General features: G+C 39.0%; 1 long non-coding RNA gene across 1 annotated transcript; it reads right to left on the reverse strand.

The window, feature by feature from the left end:
- Positions 1-1,094: 1,094 nt before the first annotated feature.
- LOC143288829 (uncharacterized) lies at positions 1,095-3,978 on the reverse strand. Its single transcript, XR_013056143.1, has 2 exons — positions 3,862-3,978; positions 1,095-1,630 (listed from the first exon to the last, which is right to left on the reverse strand). It is a non-coding gene; the product is annotated as an uncharacterized LOC143288829 (long non-coding RNA).
- Positions 3,979-11,432: the final 7,454 nt, after the last annotated feature.

Consider the following 11,432-nt stretch of genomic DNA (forward strand, 5'->3'; position numbering starts at 1 on the left):
AAACTGTAACTATGCGCATTTCAACAAACTAAAAAACCATAATTACGCATTTTCTAACTTATCTAAAGCTATAACTACGCACATTTCAATAAACCCAAACTATAACTACGTACATTCTAACAAATCCAAAGCTGCAACTACGCACATTCTAACAAATCCAATGTCATAACTATGCACCTTCTGACAAACCCAAAGATGTAACTATGAACAGTCTAACAAACTCACAACTATAACTGCTCACATTCTAACAGACGGACGCACTATTTTCTCAGCATGTAGTGGGCCAAGCAGGCGAAATATGGAGGAATTTATATTTGATATTCATTATTCATTAAGCATATTAAACACAACTATACCAAACCTTACTTCAACCACCTCCAAACATAATACTTTGCTGTGTTTCTTCCAAACTGAAAAGTAAATCAAGCATGTATTGCGTTAGGAAACAGTATTTTCTTACCCCAGACACCTATCTCTTCCCATCCAGCAACACAAATATCTTTCGTGTCAGCGAAGTCTAAAGTACTTTATCAGTTTTCTTCCAAACTGAAAAGTAAATCAAGCATGTATTGCGTTAGGAAACAGTATTTTCTTACCCCAGCCACCTATCTCTTCCCATCCAACAACACAAATATCTTTCGCGTCAGTGAAGTCTAATGTACTTTATCAGTTTTTATCCATTGTGGAAAACAAGAGAGGCAAAGCCTTTATGGCTCACTTAAAACCAAATTCATTGTCGACAAAGTATTTCCAGAGCAGATGAAATGATTAAGATTTACAATGTACATACATACATACACACATAAGATTTACTATAGACATACATACATATATATCATATCACTTTAATGCAAAAATCATAAAACAACAGAAGCGCATTAAAAAACAAATTCAGATCAGCAAAGGATCCAGTTCAGCTTTCTATCCTTCAGCTGTAGGCATATTCGGCAAGATAGTTTTTAAAGTGATGACCTCGATTGTGTCAGTTCACTCATCAGAAGAAAAAGTTCATGATCGAAATCACTCCAAGTCGCTCCACTCAAAAATTCAATTGGTGTGCACTCACTGTCAAACAATGGCGGGTGCCTGTCGTTTTCATTCTCACCGATTCAGTAGTTGCTTTAAACTAAAGTCAAACTTACACCAAGTATCCACCCGCTTTTGTGGTAACGGGACGAAAAAGACAATAGATAAATCTTGCTTACCTCGCCATTGGCGTGAACGTAGGGTGGCCCAATATAGAAACGCCCAATATAGGCGTCCCCCAACATACATACATGCACACATGCACGTATGCACACAAACATGCAGAAATGCAGACAACTGAAACAGGGCTAATACATAAATTCAGGTTGTTGGCACACGTGAGCCAAAGAACGACAGCTGGAAATCCTCCATGAAGAACCCATCACCGGGCTGTTAAACAGATTTGTTCACACGCAGTTAAATCCGATTAAACTGACAAACAAAAGAAATGAGCACAATGCTTCGAAAATCAGATAATCATTGCCTGATGCGGTACCACAGTATGGGGGAGCGAATGCTCGACGGGTTCCGCCACAGTGGTTTCCCTTCCGCCTGTTCCCTTCCGTCCCATTCCTTGCTTTCTCTTATCTTGTCTCCATCCTCACTGTGTTGGACCAAATCATAACGTGAGTGACATGAGGAATTAATTAAATTTTTGAAATACTAAAACAACAACAATAGATAAACAAAAGAGGCAATGCCTTCAAGACTCACTTGTGATACACATTTAAAAATATTTTGGGAAAATATAAAAGTTGTTCTACAAAGCTTCGGGTAACCCCCCCTCCCCCAAAAAACAAACAAACAAACAAAACAAACAAACAAACAAAAAACAAAACAACTTACGGTTTAAAAGCAGATCCGAACCAACCACGTTCGGATTGAAAGAAATAGTTTTAATCACGGTGCTATTGCAATTCTACCAATGTTTTTTTTTTTTTTTTTTTTTTGGTTGTTGTTTTTGTTAAGGGTGATAAATCGATTGCGGTATTGGAAGTGAGAGCGATGTTTAAACTATGTTATTTTGCTATATCTCGGGCATTTAAGAAATTCTTTAAAGTCCGCGGTATGGATGACGTCGCCATCGCCTCAAGCACATGCAGTCGTTTTCTCTAGATCTGTGTAGATCCGTGCTCGACTGGTTGGGTTTTCCTTTTCACTTAGTAACTGACAACTATGCAATGAAAATATTTTGATATTTTGTGGTCATATCGAACATAATCCATCAAGTGATGAGACATGCACTAATCTTTCTCTGAATAAATATTTGGCGGCCTCCTTCGCCTCCTTTCAACTACACGCTATCGTCAATTATCGATTGAATGCAGGTTTTTTTGGAGATGCTAAAGGAAACAACATGGCGGCCCCCGAAGCCGCGCACGCGCTCATTATCGTAAAGAGGTGTACGCTGTCGATTGTTGTATTTTCTGGAAAACATCATTTGGGCGAATGTACATTGTCAAAGACCTTCACACTGATTGTAACACACAAAGGCTTTCTATGTATTTAGTCATGATTTTAAAATGTGACGTTTTAAATAGGAGAGATCAGTTTAAAAAGTCAATTAATTCCCATTGTAAAAAAAGAGAATAATTTCTCTTAATCAAGCTGTTCCAAAGAGATGCATTCATCAATGCAACTTCCACACTAAGCAAACAACGTTCCTATTATGTTCGAATAGAAAACGATAAAAACGACTGCCAGTATGTCAGAATGTGAAGTCAAAGTGCCAGGTTTTGTAAATAAAGAATATAAAAGCAACAGTAAATGTTTGGGTGCAAATAATCTGCCTTCGCTTTTTTGTTGCTGTGTTCATACCAGGTGCCTTGTCATCATAATCAGAATGAGTGGAAAGAACTGAATTTGTTCTATTTTTATGCCAAATTTGGTGTTAGATTACAAAGTATTTCCAGAGAAAATGACACACGAACACACACAGACACAGATACACACAGACAAACTCACACAACACCCGCCCCCCCCCCCCCCGCCCCCCCCGCTGAAACCTGGCTATAACATGGACTCACTTTGCTTACGAGTTATGATATGAAACATGCTATGTAACCAAGATATAAAACAACCGTTTCACAAAATATCCGCGATAAGAAACAGACGTTACTATATATAATCACGATACAAAACAGACGTTAGCCTACATCATAATTTTATAACCATGACGAAACAGATGTTATACTACGTAACCATGGTACGAAACAGACATTACACTGCATATCCATGATGCAAAACAGACGTTACACCATATAAATACGATACTAAACAGACAGTACACGATATAATCACGATAAGAGAGGAAACACACGTTACACTATCTAACCATGATATAAAACAGAAGTGCACTATACAACCACGGTGTTAAACTGACATACCTGCTAACAGACAGCCTGAGAAACTGACATGTCGACAGAAAGAGAGATGGACCAAAAGACGAACAGCTAGCGGAGTGGTGGCGAAGTGGAAAAGCGTCCGATTAGGAAGCGAGGGTTGTGAGTTCGATTCACGCACAGACAGGGTGGTCTGGGTGCTTGTCTTTTGGATGAAAAATAAAGAGATCACACATGCACTTAGCGCAAGTAAAAGACCCAGAACATCAATAGTAGAAGAAAGCACACACATACACACACACACACACACACACACACACAAGGAAGTGGCACTGCGCTGGTGATGCGCTCTCCTCGGAGACTAATTTGATTCAGAGAAGTGCGTTGTGACAAGAAAATTAATATAAAACACGATAATGGGAGGGTGTCAGTTTAAGACGTTGACATATATACACATACACAGACAGACAGACAGTCAGAGAGACAGACAGACCAGAAATGGCAGGTGAGTCTTGTGTTTCCTCCCGTATCTACCACGACGACGAACTGCAGCGGTCTGTTCTTGGCCAGCATGCGGAACTTCTGCAGGTTGTCCATGCACGTAGTTCTCTTGGCCTCTGTCATCAGGGAAATGCACATGTTATAGTCGTCGTCATCACTGCCACAGTCATGAACATCATTTTTGTCGTCATCCTGTCACCAAATTTCATCATCAAGATCGTGGTCGTCGTCATCGTCATCAACATCATCATCGACGTCGTGGTCATCACACTGGCATAAAAACCAATGTCGTCATGGTTGTTATTATTGTCGTTATCATTGTTTTGACATGAATGTATTCATCATCGTTATCAGTATCATCATCTTGACGAGAGCATTTTCGTCATCATTCGTATCTTAGTGACCCAATAACTTTTATCAAAAAGGCTACGAAATACTGAAACAATAATGACACTAATCTGACCCAGGTCAACACAAAGAAAAACAAAGTGAGGACAGAAAAAGGATCATCCGGGATTTTTTCAAGAGGGCACCGGTACATACCTACATTGCTGGAATGTAACCTGTTGTGACACATCGTATCACATTACATTGCATCACCTTACTTCACGTTTTATGAGTGACATTACCTTATTGTCATAGAACATTGGATATTCATAGCATATAGATACACATTAATAAGGAGACAGTTAAAAATAACAAAAAACACTCAGATCATGTGCAATACCCTTCCAAAATATTTTTTTCACCATATTCCACACACGAAGCACACATAATGAAGGAGTTAACCGCTAAGGAGAAGGCACGAGAAAAAGGCAACTTGTTTTCTTTTATTCATTCATTCACTATTTATTTATTCATTCATCTATTTTGATAAAATCACGGAATGTGTTGTATGGTAATCAACATATCATAAACTTTTTGCATGTCATATTTACAAGAGAGACGTGTTTCAGCATTTGAAATGCATGTTTCAGATACCGTCTGTAATTACAAAGCTGTGGACAAGTATGATTAATTCGGCATTTGTAAATGAAAAAAGGCATTGATAAGTATCATATCAAACGTAGGATCGGATCTGAATACAGCATCATGACCAAAAAGAACAATTATTTCATTGAATTTTAACGATACAATATTTTCACACTGATTATCAATATGGCTTTCTAACTAATTACAGAACGATTTGCTCAAGCTCGCATGACCAAATTATATGATAAATATTTTCTTGATCCATTCGACACAGACTGCAGAGGCTTTCATTGGTTAAAACCCATGTGCATAAATAAGCACAATGTTTGTTGCTAGTATTCTCTGAACGAGTCTTATCTGAACCGTATATATTTAATTTCAATTGTGTCGTATTTTCGTAAATGTGAGATACCATTAAAGCATCTTATTTAATTTTGCATTCCACTTAAGAATGTCATAGTACATACGAGCCCTCTTATTTATAATAAGAATGGTTTCAAGGGTCTTTGGACAGTGTGCAGAGTTGTTATCCCTATTAGTTTGCATCTTCTTGAATAATGTTTTATTCCTTGTATGCACCCTGTAGATGTAATATAGCCAGCTCCTACCAAATATTTTCTTCGAAATTTTCAAAAGATAAAAACGTGCCATGTGATTAGAGTATAAACCACGATTAATCCATCCCTTAAACAAAATAATACCGATCCCAATTTCGACATTGTCATTACAGGATAAGTGTTCTGCCAAAAATTCCTCGAATGTTCCAGTATTAAGTTTTTAACCAGATTTATCATGTGGAAGCAAAACACCATCCCCAAAAATCTTGGAGCAGTTATGTTTATCATTATGGAGGCGTGAGCTAACTTTTTCCAAAAGAGTCATATTTGGATTTATTGTTTCAATTATGTTTTCCCATTTGTGCCTTGTTATCTCTAATTTTCGTACCCATATCAATTTAAGATAGTTAATATAAGTCTTAATATGTGGTACCCCAAGTCCTCCATCATCAATACTTTTCACGACTGTTTTTCTAATTATTCAGTCTTGCTTTTTGCTCCATACAAACTCAAAGATGGTTTTCTGGATGTTGTTGGTGATGCTGTCAGGAGGATTAGGTAAAATCATCCACAGATAGACCGTTTCGGACAAAATTAATGATTTCAATAGAACAACTCTTCCCAGAGGAGTAATTTGTCGTTTTAGCCAAATTCTAAATAAAGTTTTCACTTTTGCAATTTTTAAGGATTAATTAGTTCAGTCTTCCAAAATATTAATAAACCATGTACCCAGAATTTTTTTCTTGGTACAGTTCCAACTGCATGTACATATTATCCATAAATCGCTTACATAATTTTTTCATTCTTTCAAGCCATTCAACTTACCCGCATTCAAAATCAAACCATGATTTTCTCCCCAATATGTTAACAGCATTAACTGCTTCTTCAAATGTACTTTCATTTTTCTGAGGAAAAGCTCAGTGTCAACAGCATACTGCGATATTTTGTTCTGCCTCCCCAAATTGTAGTACCTTTAATATTGTTGTTTTTGTCTGCTCATGGTGGCCAGTATTTCTACACAAAATATAGATACATAGGGAGATAGTGGGTCGCCCTGTGTACAACCTCTGGATATTGAGAACAATTGCGACATCTGATCACTAACACAGATAGAAGATTTAATATCCTTATGAACTACAGAAATCCACTGACATAAGTCGGAGCTAAAACCAAAAGCATAAAGAATTTAGAACATGAATACCCAGTCGACGGAATCAAAAGCCCTTTCAAAACCAACACACAATAGTAAACCAGACTGGTTTTCCCTAATTAAGCAATTAATCATATCATAAATCAAACAAATGTTGTTTTCAATAAATCTGTTGTTGATAAAACTCGTCTGTTCTTCTAAGTTTAATTTTTTAAAAGGAAGAACATGAACATATTTTGTATACAACGTTAAGGAGTGAAATAGGCCTCCTATTTCTCACCACTGTCGTTTACACCTTTCATTCTGAACATATAGAGAGACAAGTAGGCTTATCGCTTGTATGAAAAACGAAATCTGTCGGACTTAATCGATATATTTACCGTCGTCGTCTCTTGAGCGACGAAACAACTGATGATAGAGCGCGTTATAGTCTGTGTCGTCTGCACACGGAAAAATAAACAAACAAAAACAAACAATCAAGTCACTGAGTTATGGTGTATGTGTGTGCGTTCGTTCTTTAGTTTACTCTTAAATGTCTCTTTCTTGTAATTAACTGCCTTTTCACAGTGTGTGTGTGTGTGTGTGTGTGTGTGTGTGTGTGTATGCGTGCGTGCATGCGTGCGTGCGTGCGTGTATGCCATCATGCATCATGTTATGTGCGTACATGCGTGCGTATTTGTGTGTGTGTGTGTGTGTGTGTGTGTGTGTGTGTGTGTGTGTGTGTGTGTTTCTTTTAGTTAATTTGGATAGAAGTATGAATCGAGAAAATGTTGATTTTTTTTAATTGATCGTCGTTTGGAACAAATGTTTCTAAAAAGATATAACTATTGGTGAAGACTGGAATATTGTATAAGATCCACGGGTGGATACTAAGAATTATAGCAGCTACATCAGTCGCCTACGAAATAGAAATTTAAAAAAATTGACAAGATTGAATCGTTTGATATGGTGGATATCGAAGCAAGTGGGGTTATACACTGAGAAGATTCAGTACACTGTATTGTTATTTTAATTGGAACCTCCGTTCTCATTCCCTCTCTCAGGCCTGCATCTCCGATCTGAAGAAATGGATGACTGAAAACAAGCTTAAATTAAATGAGAATAAAACTGCAATCATGACTATCACCCCACAAAGACTTTGCCACTCAGTCTCTCTTCCTTCCTAAGTCTCCCTCACTGGCACCGACATTCCTCTTTCATCTTCCGTCCGCAATCTTTGTGTCATACTCGACCTGTCTCTTTCCTGTCAGCAGCATGTTGCAAATGTATGCAAACTGTGCCACTTTGAAATTCGCAGAGTTGCGTCCATTGATCATCTCCTGACTGAAAATGCAACCAAAACTCTCCTCTGTGTCTTTGTGCTATCCCGCCTGGATTATTGTAATTCCCTACTTGTTGGTTCACCCAGCTACCTCATTGCTAGGCTTCAGAAAGTCCACAACTATGCTGCTCGTCTTGTCTTTCGTTCATCTCAATTTGATCTCATTCATCCTTACATCCCCTCACGCCAACTCCGCTCTTCTTCTGACACCCGTATGCTTAGGATCCCCCCTGCTCGAACCAAAACTTATGGCCAACGTAGTTTTTCATTCCAAGCCCCCTTTCTTTGGAATCAACTTCCTCATCCTCTCCGTCACTCATTTTCGCTGCAATCTTTCAAATCCAAGCTGAAGACCTACCTTCTCTCCTCCTCATTAACTCCTAACAGCTCATCCGTTTCCAGTATGTACTAAAATGACTATCTGTGAGTATGCGAGTTTTGATAGTTTCAGAATTCATTGGTTGTATTTTTGATTGTATACTATCTACGATCGTGTGCTATGACTTTGTGTGCGTGCACGTGTGCTTGTGTGTAGTGTGTGTGTGTGTGTGTGTGTGTGGAGGGAGGGGCGAGGGGGGGGGAGAATAGTTTTCAATGATGTTTGGCATCTTGTGTTCAATTTTTCCTTTTTGATATTTACATATGTGTTATATTTGTAAGGCCTAGGGCTTATTTTCAAGATTAGGAGTAAAATTAATGCTTATGATAATAATAATTGCTGTTGAGTGACGAATCTTCGAGTCAGAAGCTCAGTGCGGCGAAGGTTAATGCATCTCCAAATTATCCATCCGATCACTCCGCCGCTTCCCATGTTTAAAAACTAACGGGAGAAAGACAAGCAATTCAGAAGTTCAGTAATTCTCTTTTGAAATAATTACACGACAGGTGATCAACATATGGAAAGGCAATGTTCCACATTAGCTTATCACTTTGATAATATGAACGCTATTCCTGATGAATGTATACAATTTCGTATTGATGATCAATTGTTTTTTGAAACTCGTGGAAATAAGAAATGAAAATCATATCTTCACCCACTTAAACAAAGGGGGAACATGAAAGAAGAAGAACAATCATTTTATTAAAATTAAACGTTACAGAATAAATTGGAACAGTACGTTATTCATTGACTCCAAACGAGAAAAGCTATGTCAGAATAGGTTAGAAATAAAAGACTTGGTTAGATCAATAGCCTTTCAGCTAGAAAACGGTGAAAAGACGAGTAGATATTTTGGGCTCACGTGTGTGTTTGCACACAACGTGAGTCTGTGTAATAACCTTGTTTCGGTTGTGTGTGTGTGTGTGTGTGTGTGTGTGTGTGTGTGTGTGTCTGTCAATGTGTGTATGGTAAACGTTAAAATTAACAAATTCATTTTACCTGGAAAAACGTTGATTCCAAATTTAGTTTTAAAATAGGGGCAGGGGGTGGGGGAGGGGGGGGGGATCAGTTCTTTATCTGACATACTGATTAATAGTAGTCATTTCATCATTTTAGTTCAAGTATGAAATTCTGCTTTGCGGGGAAGTTACATTGATGAATTCATCTTCTATGAGGAGCAGAAATCTGCCAAGTAATGGGACATCAATCTGAATATACTATGTGTTCTTTTAAACGGAAAGGCTGTCGTGTTTATACACACTCAACGTGAAGGTCTTACACTATCTGCATTTGCCTAAGTGGTCGTTTTGTCGGTAAATATGACATGGACCTTTCACACATATTCACTAGCACGAGGATCAACATCGATCTCTTCGCAATGATTATATTCCTGAAAGGAAGCCAAGTTTTATTCGGAGAAAGGCTTGTGCATCGGCCTCATTACTTACTATATATTATACAATATCCATAGAATAAATCTGACGGAATCCCAGAAAGCAGCGGAGGACAAAAACTGTTTACATTGGTGCCCCAATGACAACAGAAGTCATGGGATTGGTGAAGGTGAGCTAAAGGAATGTTCCCCGCGGTAAATTTGGTCAAATCAGACCTGACCTGACCTTTCCACGTTGAGATTCAAGCTTCAGTGGAGAGGAGGGTTGTTCACTCTTGTCATTCAACGATGAAACAATGAAGCCTGAACTGTATGTAATGCTGTCCACCCCCGCCGCAGAAAAATTGTGTAAGGAAGGGATGAAAGTCCTGACAGCGAAAGTCCAGATGGCAAATGTCCATAGCCCCCTAGAAACATCCCCTTCTGCTTTGTATCCGAAAAGCTGTAGTTGGGAGGGATTTTAATACAAGATTACCCAGGTCATGCTCTCCGTTTTTTCTAAACATAGTTGCTGGTAGGAGGGAGGGGCCATTGCAAGCTAACGGAAAGCTACCCTTGTGTCTGCCATGTTGATGGCAGAATGTTTAAGACCCATACATGCCAATGCAGCGTCCGTTAGAGTCTTGGTTCGAATTGCAGTCTCGCCCTTTCTCCAAGTTTGACTGGAAAATCAAACTGGGCGTCTAGTCATTCGGATGAGATGATAAACCGAGGTCCCGTGTGCAGCATGTATTTGGCGCACAAGAAAAGAACCCATGACAACATAAGTGTTGTCCTCTGGCAAAATTGTGTGGAAGAAATCCACTCTGATACGCACACACACACAAACACTAGCTAGTTCAATATTTTCCACCCCATCCCTCACTAGAAGATGAGTAAGTTTAAGCTACCAATATAGAAGGGGGCAGGGATCGATCTTGAATCAGAGTAGTCATCCCCGGATTATTCGAAGATTGCCCAATATGCCCCTTAACTTCATGTTAATGTCAACAAAATTGGGGAGGGGTGATCAGTTCTAACTGGGTAAAATTACCCCAGGAGTCATTTTAAGCTAACGTGGAATGACCCGCATATCAATCAGTGTTGTAAAATACAAATATGGGGGCATGGGGGAGGGGCAGTCCTGACTACTCAAAATTTATCCCGGGGGTCATACCATGCTAGTCTACACAGACTACGGGGTTAAGCTGGACTGGTCAGATATGACCCCAAGATAAAAAAAACAACAGAGAAAACGTCTCTCCTCTACCTCAACACTGGCCGCAGAAAGGCCACAGCCCCAACCCAAACATGCTTTAATTGAAAAGACTAAGGGTGGTGAGAGGCACGATCTTGTTTCCCTTCCAGACTAATCTTGAGGTCGAGACCTCCTCCCACGACCTATCTCAAGGGTCGTATCATCCAGGTTGTAAAACGGGAGAACACCTGAAGATTCTGGGCTAGGGTCTCTGGGTTCACCGATTGCAGGGTGGAGTGTGAGGCACAAAGACTGGGTCAAGTAAGATCCCACGCTTCCAGCCCGAAAAGAGAATAGGCAGCGCTGTAAACAGTGTAAAACGAGAATAGTTATGATTCGATAATTTTGAAAAAAAGGTCGAATCAAACGTCAAAATCTGACGCAAGCAATCTAAAAGACGTCAGAACTGTGACTTGAAAAAAAGCCACAGAAAACCACGCAAAAGTAAGCATGCACAAAAAAGAAACAAACAAAAAAAGAACAGAAAAAAGCTCAGAACGGTTGTGGCAAGAGCACAGCGAAAAGCTTCTAGTTTATAGACTTATCTGGACTCC

Source organism: Babylonia areolata, chromosome 13, assembly GCF_041734735.1.
Source record: "Babylonia areolata isolate BAREFJ2019XMU chromosome 13, ASM4173473v1, whole genome shotgun sequence".
NCBI lineage: Eukaryota > Metazoa > Mollusca > Gastropoda > Neogastropoda > Buccinidae > Babylonia > Babylonia areolata.